This window comes from Vulpes vulpes, chromosome 8 (genome assembly GCF_048418805.1).
Source record: "Vulpes vulpes isolate BD-2025 chromosome 8, VulVul3, whole genome shotgun sequence".
In the NCBI taxonomy this organism is placed as follows: domain Eukaryota; kingdom Metazoa; phylum Chordata; class Mammalia; order Carnivora; family Canidae; genus Vulpes; species Vulpes vulpes.
The window spans coordinates 93,196,587-93,214,760 of record NC_132787.1 but is presented as its reverse complement, the minus strand read 5'-3'; the positions used below and the strand labels follow the sequence as shown (position 1 = coordinate 93,214,760).

The 18,174-nt window shown below is 40.4% G+C and overlaps 1 protein-coding gene across 27 annotated transcripts in view; it reads right to left on the bottom strand.

Moving 5' to 3' along the window:
- The window catches only part of ITSN2 (intersectin 2), a 128,923-nt gene extending 111,315 nt beyond the window's left edge, over positions 1-17,608 (bottom strand). For 4 of the 27 annotated variants that reach the window (XR_012003205.1, XM_072767544.1, XM_072767548.1 and 1 more), the window contains exon 1: positions 16,735-16,957. The gene's annotated coding sequence lies outside the window, so the exon portion shown is untranslated. Of the gene's footprint in view, positions 1-16,115; positions 16,265-16,291; positions 16,381-16,734; positions 17,003-17,197 lie in introns of those variants that run through there. The other 23 variants (XR_012003206.1, XM_072767556.1, XM_072767564.1 and 20 more) reach the window with 16 other exon arrangements.
- Positions 17,609-18,174: the final 566 nt, after the last annotated feature.

The following is an 18,174-nucleotide window of genomic DNA, read 5'->3' as shown; positions in this document are numbered from 1 at the left end:
TGTTGACTGACAGACATCATTTTAAACTCCTGAACACTAACTCCCGCCAGCCTGACAAGTCCATGTTTCCCTAGCCCATCTGCTCCCCTTCTCCTGGCCCCTCCATGACCATTTCACACTTCTTTCCCTCACTCTCCCAAACTCTCAACATGTGTCATAAATGCTTTTCATCCAGCTTATTGCCTTTCAATTTGAAGGCATCTTTTACTATATCACCTTATTTTCATACGAAAATTTGTCAATTTTTTCTGACTACTGAGTACACAAATTAGATTAATTCATTCAATAGAGAAAGAATCAAGAAAATAAATTTCAGAATATTACATGTGTATTACAAATCATAATTTCCAGACTGTAATAGATAGGTAATGTTTGTGGTATAAAGTAAATTTTTAAAAAATACACAATTCTAGAATATGGATGCAAATATTCAAAATTATATATGTGGGCAGCTCGGGTGGCTCCGTGGTTTAGCGCTGACTTTGGCCCAGGGCGTGATCCTGGAGACCCACGTCAGGCTCCCTGCATGGAGCCTGCTTCTCCCTCTGCCTCTGCCTCTCTGTCTCTCTCTCTCTCATGAATAAATAAAATCTTAAAAAAAAAAATTATATATGCACATGTCAAGGATTAGAAGAAAACCTCTTAAGGGAAAGGATCTTCTCCCTCTCCCCCTCCTGCTCATGCTCATGTTCTCTAAAATAAATAAATACTTTCTTTAAAAAAAGCATTAGTATGTAAAAGTAGTTGACTTAAGTTGGAAGAATTTTTTATTTTCCAAATTTTGTTGTTGTTATTTTTTAAAAATCTCATATAAAACACATATACCAAAATGTGAAGTAACTAAAAACAGACAAATTTGGACTACTACTCAGCTATTAAAAAAATAAAATTTGCCATTTGCAATGACGTGGATAGAACTAGAGGGTGTTATGCTAAGTGAAATAAGTCAATCAGAGAAAGACAATTATCATCTGGTCTCACCCATGTGGAATTTAAGAAACAAAACAGGATCATTGGGGAAGAGAAGAAAAAATAAAACGATGAAATCAGAGAGTGAGACAAACCATAAAAGACTTAATTACAGGAAACAAACTGAGGGTTAATCGAGGGGCAGGGGTGGGGGGTGGGGGGATGGGGTAACTAGGTGATGGGCATTAAGGAGGGCACATGATACAATGAGCACTGGGTGTTATATAAGACTGATGAATTCCTGACCTCTACCTCTGAAGCTAATAATACATTATATGTTAACTAACTTAATTTAAATTTAAAAATATGTAAAAAAAGTTACTAGATATATAAAACAGAAAAAAATCAAAATAAAAACAGACAAATATTATGACTTTAGTAATTCAAAGAAGAGAAGTCTATTGGTAAATTTATTTGTCTTAAAAAATGAGCAATGCCTTCTATGGGGGTTTTTCTCTGGACATCAATTGGATGTCCAACAATTCAATTCTGACACTATCTAGAGTTAAGTGGTCCCCACAGGTTAGGCCTTAGTCCCATGAGACTGCCTCTGTTTCAGGCACTGGTCACTAGTCCTGGGCCATCTTCTGACCAGCCGGCTACAAATCAGAGATTCCCATGATCCCCTCCTTGGGTTGATAATTTGCTAGGAAAGCTCTCAGAACTTAGGAAAAAAAATTATTTACATTTACTGTTTTAATATAAAGGATACAATTCAGGAACAGCCAAATGGAAGAGACACACTGGGCAAGGTATGGGGGACAGGGCATGGAGCTTCCATGCCCTCTCCAGGCATATCATCCTCCCAGCACCTCAATGCATTCACCAATCTGGATGCTCTCTGAATATCAATGTTCTAGAGCTTTTATAGAGCTCAATCTCCAGTGCCCAACTCCTCTTCCTGAAGGTTGGCACATGGGGTGAAAGGTATCCTAATCCTCAGGCTATATAGGGGTAACACTCTAAGCCACCTCATTAGCATACCTCAGGTATAATGGGAAAGGGCTTACTATGAATAAAAGACACTTCTACCACTCAGGAAATTCCAAAAATTTTAGGAGGACAGGAACTAGGGACCAAGACCATATATATTTTTGTATTCTACTACACACTCTTAATTTTAACACAATAGCAAATATAACCCAGAGCCTTGCCTTTGTCTATATTTTAGTCTATTATAAACAATATTAAGTAACAAATCTGTTTTACAGAAACATTTAACTAAAATTATCAATCTCCTCTCAAACCCTACCATGCTACATCTAGTGCTAGCGTTACAGAGAAAAAAAAAGTACACTCTTCCACACACATCCTACTACAGAGGCCTAAAGAGACTGGCATCCAAAACCAACACCACACACAGAAAGTCCATCTGCAACAGGTAGTTTCCAACCTTAACCCAATACAAACAGAACAAGAGAGTAAAGAAAATGAAACCAGTAGCCGATCGGTACAAAAGCATCCATCTATTTTCCTATTCTATCAGTCCAATTTAAGGTGGGTTTTTAAAAATATCAGTATGTTTCAATTACTGGAAAATATACTATCACTGCAGCAAAAAGAATGCTCTTAAATAGAACATCCCAATCCACTGAGGAAGCAAATATAAAATAACAAATGTGGAATGAGGATTTTATTTTTTAAAGATTTTATTTATTTACTCATGAGACACACAGAAAGAGAGACAGAGACACAGGCAGAGGGAGAAGCAAGCTCTGCAAGGAGCCCGATGTGGAACCTGATCCCAGGACTCCAGGATCATGCCCAAAGCGGAAGGCAGGTGCTTAACCGCTGAGCCACCCGGGTGTCCCTGGAATGAGGATTTTAAAAGCAAACTCCAAGCTCTGAGAGGGAGAAAAACTAACACAAAGCAAGACAGAGATACCCTATTATGGAATTATTTCCATCAAAACCAACAGTGGGTCCAGAAAATATCTCTGAACATTAATACTAATCCAAACAAGGTCTTGCTTCCCCCAAATACTTCGAAAACATAAATTTACAAATTCTCTTCACCAATCTGAGTTTTTTCATTTTGAGGAGCCATGGACTTAAAAAAACAATCTGGCAAACTTATAGTTGCTCTTTCTGGAAAAAACACAAATGCACAAAATGTGGCATACAATTCCTAAGGTTTTAGACCTCTAAAGCCAATACAGAGGATTCATGTATTCCACAGCTAAGGCTTTATTTTTATTTTTTTTTAGGATTTTATTTATTTACTTGACAGAGAGCGAGAGAGAGAGAGAGAGCGCACAAATGAGCACAAGAAGGCAGAGTGGCAGACAGAGGGAGAGAGAGAAGCAGACTCCCAGCTAAGCAGAGAGCCCAATGTGGGGGGTTGAACTGAGGAGAGCTGAAGGCAGACGCTTAACCAACTGAGGTACCCAGGTGTACCATAGCTAAGGCTCTTAATTATAAATACACTAAGTCCCACTTTTAAAAATGTATACAAATTTACAATTTTAGAGTGGGAAATAATCCTTCCATTATTTTCAAACTATTCTAACCATGGCCCACCTAAGTGGCACAAGAGACCCAACCTAAGTACCTGCTTCCATTTTCCAAAAGAAAAATAACTCCATGATAAAGAATTATACATGCAACAGTTGCAAAAGAGCAAAATGGGCTCACAAAAATCAAAGACTATGAACATGAAATAGTAGCCCTTAAGAAATAAGAAAATAACTTGCATTTTAGTGTCACTCATCAGGAAAAGCCTTCTGACCTAGCATGTGCCTTGAACCATACTGGAGAAGCAGCAATCTAATCCAAAAATTTCAGCCATTTTTCCACTGCGATTCTATGTAATAGCTCATTAGTAGTATAAAATCTAATCTCCTAAATTGGATCCCTCATATATTGCTGGTAGGAATGTAAAATGATTTAGTGCTTTGGAAAACAATTTGGCAGTTTCTCAAAATGCTAAGCATAGGTTACCATGTATCACCAATTTCACCCCTAGGTATGAACCCAAGAGAAATGAAAACCTAAACCTATGTCCACACAAAAATGTGTATACAGATGCTCACAGCAGTATTATTCATAATAGCCAAAAGGTGGAAACAATCCAAATGTCTATCTCCTGATGACTGGATAAACCAAATGTGATATATCCATACAACAGAATAGCCATAAAAAGGAGTGAATTATTCATATTATAATTATTCATATATGCTATAACAAAGAATTATTCATGTATGCTATAATATGGAAAAACATTATAGTTGTAAAAGAAACCAAGCACAAAAGACCACACAAATTTTATGTTCCCATTTACATAAAATGTCCAGAAGAGGCAAATCCATAATTGACAAAAAGTAAATTATTAGTTGCCAAGGGCTGGGGGTGTTGGGGGGAAATAGGAATGGCAGCTAATGGATAAGGGGGTTCTTTGGGGGATGATGAAAATGTTCTAAAATTAGAGGGTGCCTGGGTGGCTCAGTCAGTTAAATGTCTGCCTTCGGCTCAGGTCATGATCCTGGGGTCCTGGGATCTGGTCCTGCATAGGGCTCTCTGGTTGACGGGGAGTCTGCTTCTCCCTCTCTGCCTCTCCCCACTGCTCCTGCTCTCTTCCTCCCTTTCAAATAAATATATTTTTTAAAAATGTTCTAAAATTAGATATTGGTGATGGCTGCACAATTTTGTGAATATAATAAAAGTCACAGAATTGTAAAATTTAAAAGGCTGAATTTTATGGTATGAATTATATCTCAACAAAACTGTTACATTGAAAATCTAATCTCCTTCACATGGTTTACAAGGTGTTTTAGGGTTTATTCTCTGCCTACTTCTGTACTGTTGGAGTATGTTCTCACCTTTATCTCTGCCCCATCTTATTTCATTCCCCCCTCTTTGAACCTGTGGAACTACCTACCTCCTCAATGATACTTCCATTTACAAAAGCTTCTGTTGCCACATTCCTGTTTCATCTTGTATACATCTCCACTAAACTACATCTACCTAGTATTTTTATTTATTATTTTTTTAAAGATTTATTTATTTATTTATTCATGATAGATATATATATATAGAGAGAGAGAAAGAGGCAGAGACACAGGAGGAGAGAGAGAAGCAGGCTCCATGCCGGGAGCCCGATGTGGGACTTGATCCCGGGACTCCAGGATCGCGCCCTGGGTCAAAGGCAGGCACCAAACCGCTGAGCCACCCAAGGATCTCCAACCCAGTATTTTTAAACTTTATTTTCATGCCAACCACCTCTATGACACTGTGAAGTCCTATGAATTTCTCTTCATGTTCATATACCTAGTGTCCAGAAGTCAGCCATGTGACTGGCACTAAGATATCCTTTAAGAAACACAAATGCTTTAACTGTCAGAGGTTAGGATTCTTTCAATTGCAATGAGGACAAGAAGGCTGATAACTTGAACTCTGAAAATACATCAACCAACTTGTGTTGAAATCCCAGCAGAGATACTCCTTAGTTTTGTGGACTCCACATGACATAGCTTCAACTTCCTAACCTATAAGTGCCATATCTAAATGCCAGGTTGTTCTAAGTGAATGTCTGTAAAACATCTGACATATAGAAGGTGCTCATAAATGATGGCAATTATTATTATTTCAACATTATTTTTAATACAATAGTTATCTTGATTTTCACAATAGTAATTGGTACTTTAGTTTGTTGTACCAATTACTAATAAAAAGGGCATATTTTTCTTACTTTAATCAATATCTGAGAAAAAGGTTACTATTATTTCTATCTAAAGGCTTAGGGTCCCAATATGTAAAGCATGTTGAGACTTAAAAGCTTCAAAGATACTTTTCTATACAAACCTAGTTACTACTTCTAGTTCTGCAATTTAGCCATCTTCAGCCTAAGATGTTTAAATACAGATTATAAATTTGAACTTTTATAAATGTTTAGTCTACAAAGAATCAACCAATAAACTAAGCAAGTATAAACAGAAATGGTAAACTAATACTGAAGTCGTTACTACTCAAATAATACTGCAGATTTAAATTAAATCAATTTTAGAAGAACTAGTCAACAACTGAACAAGACAATTCACCCACACAAAGGGGAAAAAAACACCTAAGAATAGCTTGTGACTCAGCCTGCACCGCTGTAAGGGGAAGGTGGGGGGAACCGGCTATTGGGTCTGTTCTCTTCAGTCTCAGATAAGGACTAAATATTAGAACTATTTACTTGTCTTGAGTAAGAAATACAGAGGGAGGGACACTAGGTGGCTCAGAGGTTAAGCGTCTGCCTTTGGCTCAGGGAGTGATCCCAGGAGTCTCCGGATGAGTCCCACATTGTGCTCCCTGCATGGATCCTGCTTCTCCTTCTGCCTATGTCTCTGCCTCTCTCCCTCTGTGTCACTCATGAATAAATAAATAAAATCAGAAGAAGAAAGAAAGAAAGAAAGAAAGAAAGAAAGAAAGAAAGAAAGAAAGAAAGAAAGAAAAGAAAAGAAGAAGGAGGAGGAGGAGGAGGAGGAAAAGAAGAAGAAAGAAGAAAGAAGAAGAAGAAAGAAGAAGAGAGAAGAAAGAAGAAAGAAGAAAGAAGAAGAAGAAGAAGAAGAAGAAGAAGAAGAAAAGAAGTAGTAGTAGTAGTAGTAGTAGTAGTAGTAGTAGTAGTATAGGGATGCCTGGGTGGCTCAGCGGTTGAGTATCTGCCTTCGGCTCAGGGCCTGATCCTGGAGTTCCAGGATCGAGTCCCACACTGGGCTCCCTGAGAGGAGCCTGCTTCTCCCTCTGCCTATGTTTCTGCCTTCTCTCTAGGTCTCTCATGAATGAACAAATAAAATCTTTAAAAAAAAAAAAGTACAGAGGGAAAACATTCAGGTAGATGCATCACCTTCAAGTAAAATAATCACCTTTGAAACAAAGATAACTTTCTAAGTTCTGAAGCCATTCAAGAAAACACACAGGAAAAAAGTTAAGATTCATTTATATGATATTCATTGAAAACAAAATTAAAAGGTAAATGTGGAAAAAATAAAACAAATATCATAGTCTATATTTTTAATGTTCAGAGAACTACTGAAATAGATAATGAAAACACTAAGACCTTAAATAGTTTTCCAAAGGGAAAATGAAATTGGGTAATAAACGTTAACATAAATTAATCAAGAAAATGCAAATGAAGTTTTGTTTCTCCCCAAAAACCTATTCAAAAAAAAAAAAATTAGCATTGGCTAATCTATAAAGATGTAACAGAGCTGGAGTGTGTTATGCTAAGTGAAATAACTCAGCCAGAGAAAGACAAATACCATATGATATCATTCATATGTAGAATTTAAGGGGAAAAAAACCAAACAGATGAACATATGGGAAGGGGGGTTAAAAAGGAGAGAGGGAAAGCCATAAGTGACTCTTAATGACAGAGAACAAACTGAGGGTTGATGGAGGGAAGAGGGTGGAAGATGGGCTAGATGGGGGATGGTTATCTTGAGCCTTAAGGAGGGCACTTATGATGAGCACTGGATGTTTCATGTAAGTGATGAAGCACTGAATTCTATTCCTGAAACCAATATTGACTATATGTTAACTAAAATTTAAAAAACAACAACACTGCCTTGGCTAATACTCAGGGCTAGAAGAGTTGAGGGGAGTAAGGGCTGACATATGGGAATGCAAATTGGTATAGTTCCTCAGAAAGCAGTTTGAGAACATACAGCAAGAACCCTACCACTGTTCATATCCAATAATCCAATAATTTCATTCTGGGAATCTGTCATAAGAAAATAATGATAGGGCAGCCAGGTGGCTCAGTGGTTTAGCGCCACCTCCAGCCCAGGGCGTGATCCTGGAGACCTGGGATCGAGTCCCACGTCGGGCTCACTGCATGGAGCCTGCTTCTCCCTCTGCCTTTGTCTCTGCCTCTCTCTCTCTCTCTCTGATGAATAAATAAATAAATAAAAATCTTAAAAAAAAAGAATGATAAATGGGGGAAATGTGAAGATATTTACCGCAATTATTAGTTATTATAGAAAAAAAACGGGTAGTGACATGAGTGCCTAACAATTGGGAATACACTGAACTCCAAGTATCATGCTGCTACTTAAATCAAGTATCAAATTCACAATGGTATCTAAATTATATCTCAATAAACCTACTTTTAAAAACATAAGTTTGGCTAAACCATGCAATAACATGGAAACTGGTTATGTTCTTTCAATTAAAAGTTTATGATATAAATGTGTATCATTATGAAAATAATAACAGCAGCCAATAATTACCGAATACTTACCAAATTTCAAGCCTGACACATAGGTCTTTACATGATATCACTGACATCATCATTATATCAGGGCCATCCTGGAAGGGTCTGAGGCTCAGGGCCAGTCACCAACTGCGAGGTTGGCCCAAGGTAAATTACAGTCTAAAAAAGGTCTCATCGTAAACAATTTCATAGGTCCCTTGAGAATGTTAAATTTTTGAAAATGAACTTTGACTATTTCAGAAAACGTAATGTGTCCCTGATATGCTGCCCCCTTTCCTCCCATAGCCCAGGGCAGCAGCCCCAGCTAACCCAACCAAAAGACAGGCCTGATTATTATTGTTACATTTATAAAGAATTTATGAGATGGCCACACCAAACATACATTATCTCTTCATCTTCCTGACAACTCCAAGTATTATTATGAAATCTCCACTTTTAAAGGAAGGGAAAACCGAGGCTTAGTGAGACTGTTACACTTACAAAGCTAATAAAAAGCTAAGCTGGAACTAAAACTCCACTCAGCAAAAGCCATGTTATTCTTAACTACCATGTGGTATTATAAAACATGCACAACAATGTATATGTTAAAAACAACAAAAAAAGAAAGTCAGAGTGGGTAGGAGACACCAAAATGTGGTTTTTATTGGCTGGTGGTCTTCGAATGACATTAACTTTTTCTCCTACTTTTTTCTCCTATTTTACAAAGTTTCTTTAATCAGCATGTATTATTTTACCAATAAATATAAGTTTAAGTTACATAATGAGAAATAAAGTTAAATTGAAAGAGGAAAAGGGGGACACCTGGGGGGCTCAGCAGTTGAGTATCTGCCTTCAGCTCAGGGTATGATCCCGGGTTTGAGGACTGAGTCCCACATCAGGCTCCCTGCATGGAGCCTGCTTCTCCCTCTGCCTGTGTCTCTCTGCCTCACAGAGACACAGAGAGATCTGTGTCTCTCATGAATAAATAAAATCTAAAAAAAAAAAAAAAAGTTAATACAATTCAGAGACCAGCAGGCAGTATCAAAATTAAACTAGTAAATTTAGAGGAAAATGTCTCTTAACAAAATCAGAACAGAAACGTAATAAATGCTGGAAAGAAAAGGAACTGAGATCTAATCAAATACCCCAATGGCCAGAGAGGAGTGTGACTAGAACCCCAAGACCCCAAAGACAACAGCTTCACAGTTCTCTCCCCTAATGCCCCTACGGCACTTCAAGATCCTACCAGAATTACATCAGGACCCTCCAACTGCCCCTCTTAGCCTGGAAAAAAGAGGAAAGTCAGAAGAGAAACTGAGCTAAAAGGAAAAGATTTGGAAGGAAAATTCAAATATTCTGAACACTAGAACAGGTGTACTGGGGTGAAAGGGATATTTTCTCAGGCTTTTCCAGAGGCAAGGCTGATAATCCCCAAGGCCATTCTAGGTAACTTGCTGTTCCCAGAATGGGAAATTTCCTAGTCTGTTTTCATTCAATTTGTTTCTAGGTCTCTCCTTTCCCCACTTTCCTCCCTGGCCTTCTAAGCCCAGTTCCAATGTTACGTCCTTGGTATAAGTTTCTTTATATACTTGGAAGGTGGATTCCCTTTTTGATATCACCATCATCATCATGAGCACCTTTAATTCAAATCAACAAATATTTACCAAGTTATGAGTTGTATAAGACCTGGATAAGATGTGTAAGAGCAGGGAATATAGAAGAGCAATCCCAGAAGAAATGCCTCAACTGAGTAATGAAGAACTAATCAATTAATAAGTATCATCTAGTAGGCTAGAAAAAGAGATTTTTAGGACTTGGGAACAGAAATAGGCAAAGACACAGAGGAAAAAGATGTTTGAGAATTAAAAGAAAATGTCAGAGGACTCTGTAAACAAGGCTAATAACAGCACCTATCCTATAGGAATGTTGTAAAAATTAAATGAGGGAATCAATGTAGTGAATTAAAATAGTGCTGTATATGGGAGGTACTATATAAATGATAGCTATGATCATTGATAAATATCTAAAAACAAAATTAAGAAACAAACGGGAAAAAATTTATCTACATGGTAAAGAGTTACTATTCTTAAACATAAAGAATCCTTAGAAATAAACGAGAGATGAAAATGCCTAAGAAGTGAGAAAGGGCAGAGATCTCAAAGAAGAAAAATCTTTCAAAGTATAACTTCAATAATGAAGAAAAACAAGATAGTCTTTAACAAATTAGTAGATTTAAAAAAAAAAACAATGTTTCTGAGGATGTGGGAAACAGGACTGGTTTCACTGGCAGCACACTTTGGTACTGACAAGTTTTTCTGGAAGACAACTTGGCAATACATTTATAAAGGCCACAGGAAGTGCCCATACCTTTTGATATATGACTACTACAACTACTTGTTAATTTACTCTAAGGAAATATAGATGTGCACACAGATACAGTTACAAAGATGTTAACTGTACATAATTTAAAATTTTTTTAAAAAATTACAAAATACTTTAATGCTATAAAACCAATATGAGCCCAAGATGCAGAGTCAGACTAAGTTCATATTCTCTACCACTTATTAGCTATGGGATCTTGGGAAAATTATTAAACCTGTCCTTGTTCAATCTTAACAATAAATAAATAAATAAATAATAGACTAGCTCTTAGGGAGAAGCTGAAGATTAAATGAGTAAAAATATGGAAAGATAAATATGCAATAAAATAGAATGTTTTTGATAAATGCTAGTAAGCTAAAAAAGCAGATTACATAGCAGAGTGTATAATTCCATTTTTTGCAAAGAAAAATTTCTAGAAGGAGATCCACCAAAATATTAATACTGACTATTTCTCTGGGTAATATGACTATTAGAGACTATTATTTTCCTTTTTAATCTGCTTGTTGCTTTACAATTTTCCAATTTTCTGGGTGCAAACCCAACAGAAATATCGTGATTATAGACATTTATGTTACAATGATGTAAAATACTAAGTTTACTCATAAAACACACACAATAATCTTTTCCCAGATCTTGAATTCCTTAATAGTAACTTCAAATAAGGCAAATTTACTTCTCCCAATTACCCCCCACCCAACTGCTCACACATTCCCTGTACCCTCATTTCCTACCTTACTTTTCTCCATAGCCCTAGCAAATTCTAACTTCTAGACATTTTATTATCTCTCCTCCTTCTTGACTGTAAGGAGCACAATGGCAGGAATGAGCTCATATGCTCATTGCCTGGACCAGTTCCTGGCATGAAGGAATTCAGTATTTATTTAAAAAAAAAAATTAATTTGGTACCAGATTTATGAGTAACTTCTGTTGGGTTTAATTCTTTAAAGATGAAAAATGGCCGTTGATAATAAAGAAAAAGTTAAGCAGATGACAGAAAATGGGGAGGGGAGAGGCTCCCTCCCTCCCCATTGAAGCCCCTAGAAATACAAATGTGAGGTAAAGTCAATCTAATGAGGAAAGCAGTAACAAAGATGTATTTAAGAAGGAGTTGCAACAAGTACTTTTTTGAGATGAGGTCACCATCATGCTACAAAGACTATAAAACCTAGATACTGGAGGGACACCTGGGTGGCTCAGCACCTGATCCCAGGGCCTGGGATCGAGTCCTGCTCTAGGCTCCTTGTGGGGAGCCTGCTTCTTCCTCTGCCTATGTCTCTGCCTGTGTCTCTCATGAATAAATAAAACCTTTAAAAAACAACGAGATATTGGAGTAATGTTCAAAAAAAGTTTTAGTTTATCTGTATCTAGTCTAAATGGCTCTGAACATCTCAAGCATACAAGTGACTCATCTCTCTGGACCCAGTGGAACGCTGGATCCTTGGAGCCCAAAACTTCAAAACAGAATCACAGAATGAGAACCAGACACCAGAAGGAAGGAGAGGTGGACAGCGAAACCCTTCCAATATAGGCTGTCTCTTCAGTAAGACAAAATCAATTTATAAGCTGGAACTTCACTGGAACTTTGGAAGAGGGAAAGCCTAAAATGGTCTTGATGAGGAGAAAGTAAACAGAAATTAAACTTTAGCTTCTGTTCTACCATTCAGGTTTCCAGGACTTACCACAAAGTTACAAAGTGCTACACATACATGCATCTTAGTCCACATCATTCTCTGCAAATTTCATTAATCTTGAAGTTCTCACTTATATTCACCAAAATGTATTCCATGCTCACTAAAAAGTAAAATTACCAAATGCTATATATGCTGTGAAATTTATTAACCTGCCCTACTTCTTATATTTAAGCACTCATTCTTAAGTGTGAAAGAGGAGCAGTAGGGTGGTGAAAAGTGTCCAAATACATATACCAATGTGTTTAAGGAAAAAGAATATGATAAAGCAGTAGTTATCAGTGCCCTCCTATCAGAAAAAATAAACCTTCCTGGGGTTTATCTGCATGGACTCTCCAAGTTTGATGCGGCCCACCATTCTTGACCATTCTTTCCCATTGTCAGCCTCATACCAGGCAAGCATTCTTCACACTGAAAAGTTCATTATTTTAAAAAAAAAAAAAAAAAAAAGTACATTATTTAAGCACCTAGATTTGAAGACTTGGAAGTGATAATCTAAAGCAGTAGTTTCTTTTGCAGATATAGATGTTTTCTTCTTTTAGGCTATGTTTCTCCCCTCCCCCAAATTAAGGGGACTAAAAAGACAGATTCTTTAGGGCGGATATGGGATTCTGGATCAGTTCTTTTATTTTCCAGACGTCTTATATGGATTGTTTGATGATAAGATTTAAAAAGGAGGCAAAAAAAGTTAATTTTTTCCAGTCATTAGGTAAAAAGACCCTTCCCTCCCCCCACCAAAAAAAGCATTAAACTAGTTTGAACTTTCTCACTGAAGCTAACTGGAATAGTGGTAACATTTATTGGGCACTTATACTAGGCAATAGTCACTGTGCTAAGCACTTTATATTACATACAATAAAACTATGAGATAGATACATTTTATAGATGAGAAACAGAAGCTGAGAATTAAAATCAGTTGCTCAAGGTCATACAGCTTTTTGGTGTTGGGAGTTAGGAGCAGGAGGATTAACTTGCAAGCCAGTATCTTATCTACTATGGTTACAATGCAAATAAGTGAAATTTTTATTAACCACAACACTTTTTCTAAAGTGAATATGCATTAGTGAAGAAAATAATCTAGGAAACATAAAACACTTACTTAAATGAGACAAGTTAAATGTCTATCACCTGGTAATAGATCCCTAAATGTCTCCTATAACCACTGCTGAATAGCTTCACAAGTAACTAAATCAGCGTCCTGATATAGCCGTGAAATGATTTTTTAAGTGGATCTCTCAAAAATAATACTATACATTTGCAAATGAAATATGCTGCCCTCTTAGAGTTGTATAAATACCTTATTTTTTGATGTAGTCACTGCCCTATTTCTGCCGTTTCCTCTCTTCCTCCCCCACTTCCTCTCTGCCTTAAGATCCTTTAAGATCAGTTCAGTTCCTCCTTCTCAAAGAATACCTACAAAAATGCAGTCTACCCAAAAGGACTCTAACACCAGCAGCTGTCTTCTGTCATCAGTTGCTGTGCTCTATAGTTACAGGAGGGTACAAGTAAAATCTAAACTCAAGAAAAAAAGCCAGCATCTCTGATGCACCTTCATCTTCAGATCTATTCACCTACAGAATTAATTCTTTCAGATTTTATATATTTATTCATGAGAGACACAAAGAGAAAGAGGCAGAGACACAGGCAGAGGGAGAAGCAGAGAGAGCCCGATGCGGGACTAGATCTCGGGATTCCAGGATCACACCCTGGGGCAAAGGCAGACGCTCAACTGCTGAGCCACCCAGGCGTTCCTACAGAATTAATTCTAAACATTCTTTTTTCTCTACTTCACACTTGGAATCCTGCCTTTAACAATTAGTTCACCAAAAAAGTCTGCCTTTTCTTAGTCTTTCTTCAAAAGTAGTTATTTCACACATTTTTCCCTAAGTAAGGTATTGAAAAGATCAGAATCCAAAAAGAAGAGAAAAAAAGAAGGAAGCAAATGCACCGACAGGAATAAATACACCACATTTTTAGTAATGTAAGTTTTAGTGATATAATTTAGTAATATAATTAGTTTATTCTGAATCATTTCTGGAACCTGTTCATAAAATGCTTTACAAGTAAATATAGTATATAAGAATGCTACTTACCAGTAGGCTAACACGTATTTTCATTCATTGACTTATACGACAAATATTTATTGAATGCCCAAATAACTTTTTTAAAAAAATTTCTGAATCTAGAGGGGTGATAAACGCACAGGTGCTAAAGTTAGAAGGATCTTGGTTTGAAACCTGGCTCCTGTATTTAGTAGCTCAGAGAGCAGTTAACTTCCAGATAGCATTTCACTCATTAAGTTGATAGGAAAAAAAGAACTACCCTTATGATCTTTGTGAGCTTTCACTGATTATGCAAAACAGCACAAGGCCTAACATGTACTAAGTGCTCAAAAAATAACAATGGTAAATATATTTTGCTACTGAAGAAGGCAGTTGAAGGAGATGGCCAATAAAATGTTCTTTTTGTCTTACAAGTAAGATGAAAATTTGTGAAACTCTATTAAAGATACATTAAAAATAAAAACCTTAAGGTTATGAGGGAATATTCCACTTTAAAAAAAAAGGAAGTGTACGGTGAAATGACTAAAAAATAAAGAAGAAAAAGAGATGGATTTAAAAAAAACCCAAAAGCTCCAGATGTGGTCTTAGGTGCAGAGAGGTTCCTTATATATTTATTTTGCAAAAATTTATTTATTTATTTATTTATTTATTTATTTATTTATTTATTTATTTATTTATTTATTTATTTATTTATTTATTTATTTATGATAGTCACACAGAGTGAGAGAGAGAGGCAGAGACACAGGCAGAGGGAGAAGCAGGCTCCATGCACCGGGAGCCCGATGTGGGATTCGATCCCGGGTCTCCAGGATCGCGCCCTGGGCCAAAGGCAGGTGCCAAACCGCTGCGCCACCCAGGGATCCCCAAAATCCCATTTTTTATAACTATAATTGCAATCCCAGAATATGCCTAACACATTTCCTCGTATTCAGAAGAGATTGAGGTTTTAGCCTTGAGACCTGAACAACAGTAACTTTCTGCTCAATAATTCAGTATAGGTCAGGTTTTTTCAGACCATTCTACTTTTCCTTATAAAGGTGAGCGGAGGGAATAAATACACTAGAACATTAAAAAACACAAGGTGTTTTGCTGCTCATTAATATTGCATTAAAACAGCAGCAATGCACATTTTTCCATGCCCTTGAAAAATATAAAATTGTTTTTAAGTTAAGATTTTAAAAACAACTTCCACCTTCTTCTATACTTTTGAAATGACAAGAGATAAATGTCAATCACACCTCAATAAAGCTGGGGGTGGGTGGGAGGCAGAAATTACTAGGCACAGCCAAAGAGACCTAAAGGTATGCACATCAGAGTTGCTACTGTCTTTAAAATTTGAGGGACGTTATTAATTGATGTAAAGATTTTACGTGATGTTTCCAGATTGCCTTTAGGTTTCAGCACTAACAATATAGCAACCCGGTACAGGGAAAGAGGCAATTAATTTTAAGAGGCTTAAGAAGCTTAACCTAAATTAAGCTAACACAACACAAAATTCCAAGTCACACCTCGCCCATCTCAGGGGTAAGCAAAGTAAACACTAGTGAAAACGAAGTACAGCATTTAAGAAAGCGATCATTTTTGGGTTAACCTTAATTCCTAAACCGGCTAGCTCTACCAAACATATTCCCAATTCATAATTTTAATGCGAGTCTCAAATGCAAGCATACTTGCCATCGGCAATCATTCAACGCCAAAGCACACGATCGATCGATCACCCCAATACTGCATGTTTCCACAGAATGCAAAGCCAACTGTAGTTTCAGTCTCTGTTTACCCATTCACTACGCACATGCAGGCATCTTTTACAAAATAATAATAATAATAAGCAATAAACTTTACTGTGGTCTGAGAGATCACATCTCTCCGGGCTTCCTGTATACCCTGGACGTCAATAACGCGAAAGTCAAATCGTTAACATTTCCCAACTTTGGGTTAAGGCGAGCGGCGGACGCCCAGCATCCGCCCACTGGCTGCTCGTGACTCGGGCTACTTTGACGCACCGGGATGCGGCTCACCTGACATTCCGCACCAGCCATTACCAAGGAAAGCCAACTCTGTGAGGGAAAAAAAAGGGCGGGGGGGACCCGAGGAAGCGTGCGGGGGCCCCCACGGGCCCTCTTCTGGCGGCGCCCCGAGCACAAGGGGCCGCGCCGCCCCCGGCCCTCCGCGCCGCCCGCACCTGCCGGGGAGGCCGGGGGCCTCGAGACCCGGCCCCGGCCCCTCCGCGTCCGCCCGGGGCCCCGCCGCGGGGGCAGGAACCGGGAGCGGAGGTTTCCGCCCGGCGCCGCCGAGCCCGCCGGGGGCCTAGCTCCGGCTCCCGAGGGCCGGTCCGCGGCGGCCGGGGCGCGCAGCCGCCTCCCGGCCCGGCCCGCCGAGCCTCCCCGCGGCGAGCGCGGCGGCGGCGGCGCCAGCACCTGCCCCGCGCCCTCCCGCCGCCCGGGCCGGCCGCCTCACCCACCTGGCGCCCCCGCCGCGCCTGCCGCTCGTCACAGCGCGACCCCGCGCCCCTCGGCACCGGCAGCGCGGCCGCGGGCGGACGCCGGGAGACGCTGCTCGGCCGCCGCCGCCGCCGCCCGGTTCGCCTCCAGGCCGCCGACAGCGAACCTGTTGCGCAGCCTGTCACGGCCGCTCGGGCTCCGCGGCGCCGCCTCAGCCCCACAACAACATGGCGGCCGCGGCCTCCGCAGGAAGCCGGGGGGCGGGGAGCGAGGCGACGGGCCGGGCAGCTGACGGCCCGCCCGCCCGCCCGCCGGCGGCCAGCACCCCTCGGGAGCCCGCAGTCGGCGGGGGCGCGGCTCCTCCCCCCCCAGAGTCCCGGGGCGCCGGACCCCGCGGGCCTGGTGCCAGGGCCCCGCTGTCCCCTCGGGGACGCCCCGAAGCCCCGGGCCCCGCTGCCCTTCCCCGGAGCGGCGGCGGCCCACCTGGCTCCTCCCCCCCGAGGTGCCATGCTGAGGTCGGGTGGTGCGCTTCCTGCCGCTGCGGAACCCCAGGGTTTCGGTGGAAGGCCTGGCCGCCTGGGACGCATGCCTGTTGCACCCCACGTGGGCCTCTCCCCGAGCCGACTCTCAGGTTAGCCCGCTGCTGTGGGAGCTGGCACTCTGCAGAGGGATCTGAGGCCGGAGCGGGAGGTCGTCCTGGCCCTTGCTTCTGGGTCTGGTAGAGCCCCGGATGGACTGGCCGCACCCAAGGCCGTCGGTCCAGCATGCCTCACCCTCCTCAGTGCCACATGAAGAAGGCCAACATGATGGGACCTCCACACCCGCCTTTTTGGGAGAGCAGCTACCCCCTAGACTGTCATGAGCACTAAAACGTCCATCCGGCCCCCAACCCCACCACCTGGTCTGCAGAAGCTGAACATTTCTTCCCCACGCTACGGCCTTGAGATCAGAGTATCTCTTTTTTCTCAACACTTCCAGCCCCTCATCTCCTCACAAAACACCAGACTATACCCTTGCCCTTGACACGACACTCCTAGAGAAGGGCTTTCCGTTAGAGGCATGGTTCCTGTGGGTATAACAATGGGGTTACCAAGACCCAGTATTTCTATTGGCTATCAGAGGCAGAGTGGGGGCTCACCCCATGCACAAAATTCATATCCCCGTGACTGAACGTTGGTAAAGGAGAAATCTGTGCAGGTCAGGTGGTCCCACGGCTTCATTACTTACCTGTGAGGGCAGGAGAAGGTAGCAAGGCTAGCTCTAGAGGGATAGGTCAAGGCTTAGGCCTATCTGAACTGGCCAACCAACTTGTGAGGAATTTAGCAAACGTCTGTGATGATAAACAGGCTTTTCCCGCTCTCACACTCAGTGTTTTTCCTAACTCTTCGATTAAGGCCTGACCAAGACCTGACAGACAGGTCCTGCACTTTGGTGACACAGCGATGCCTGACTCCTTTGTG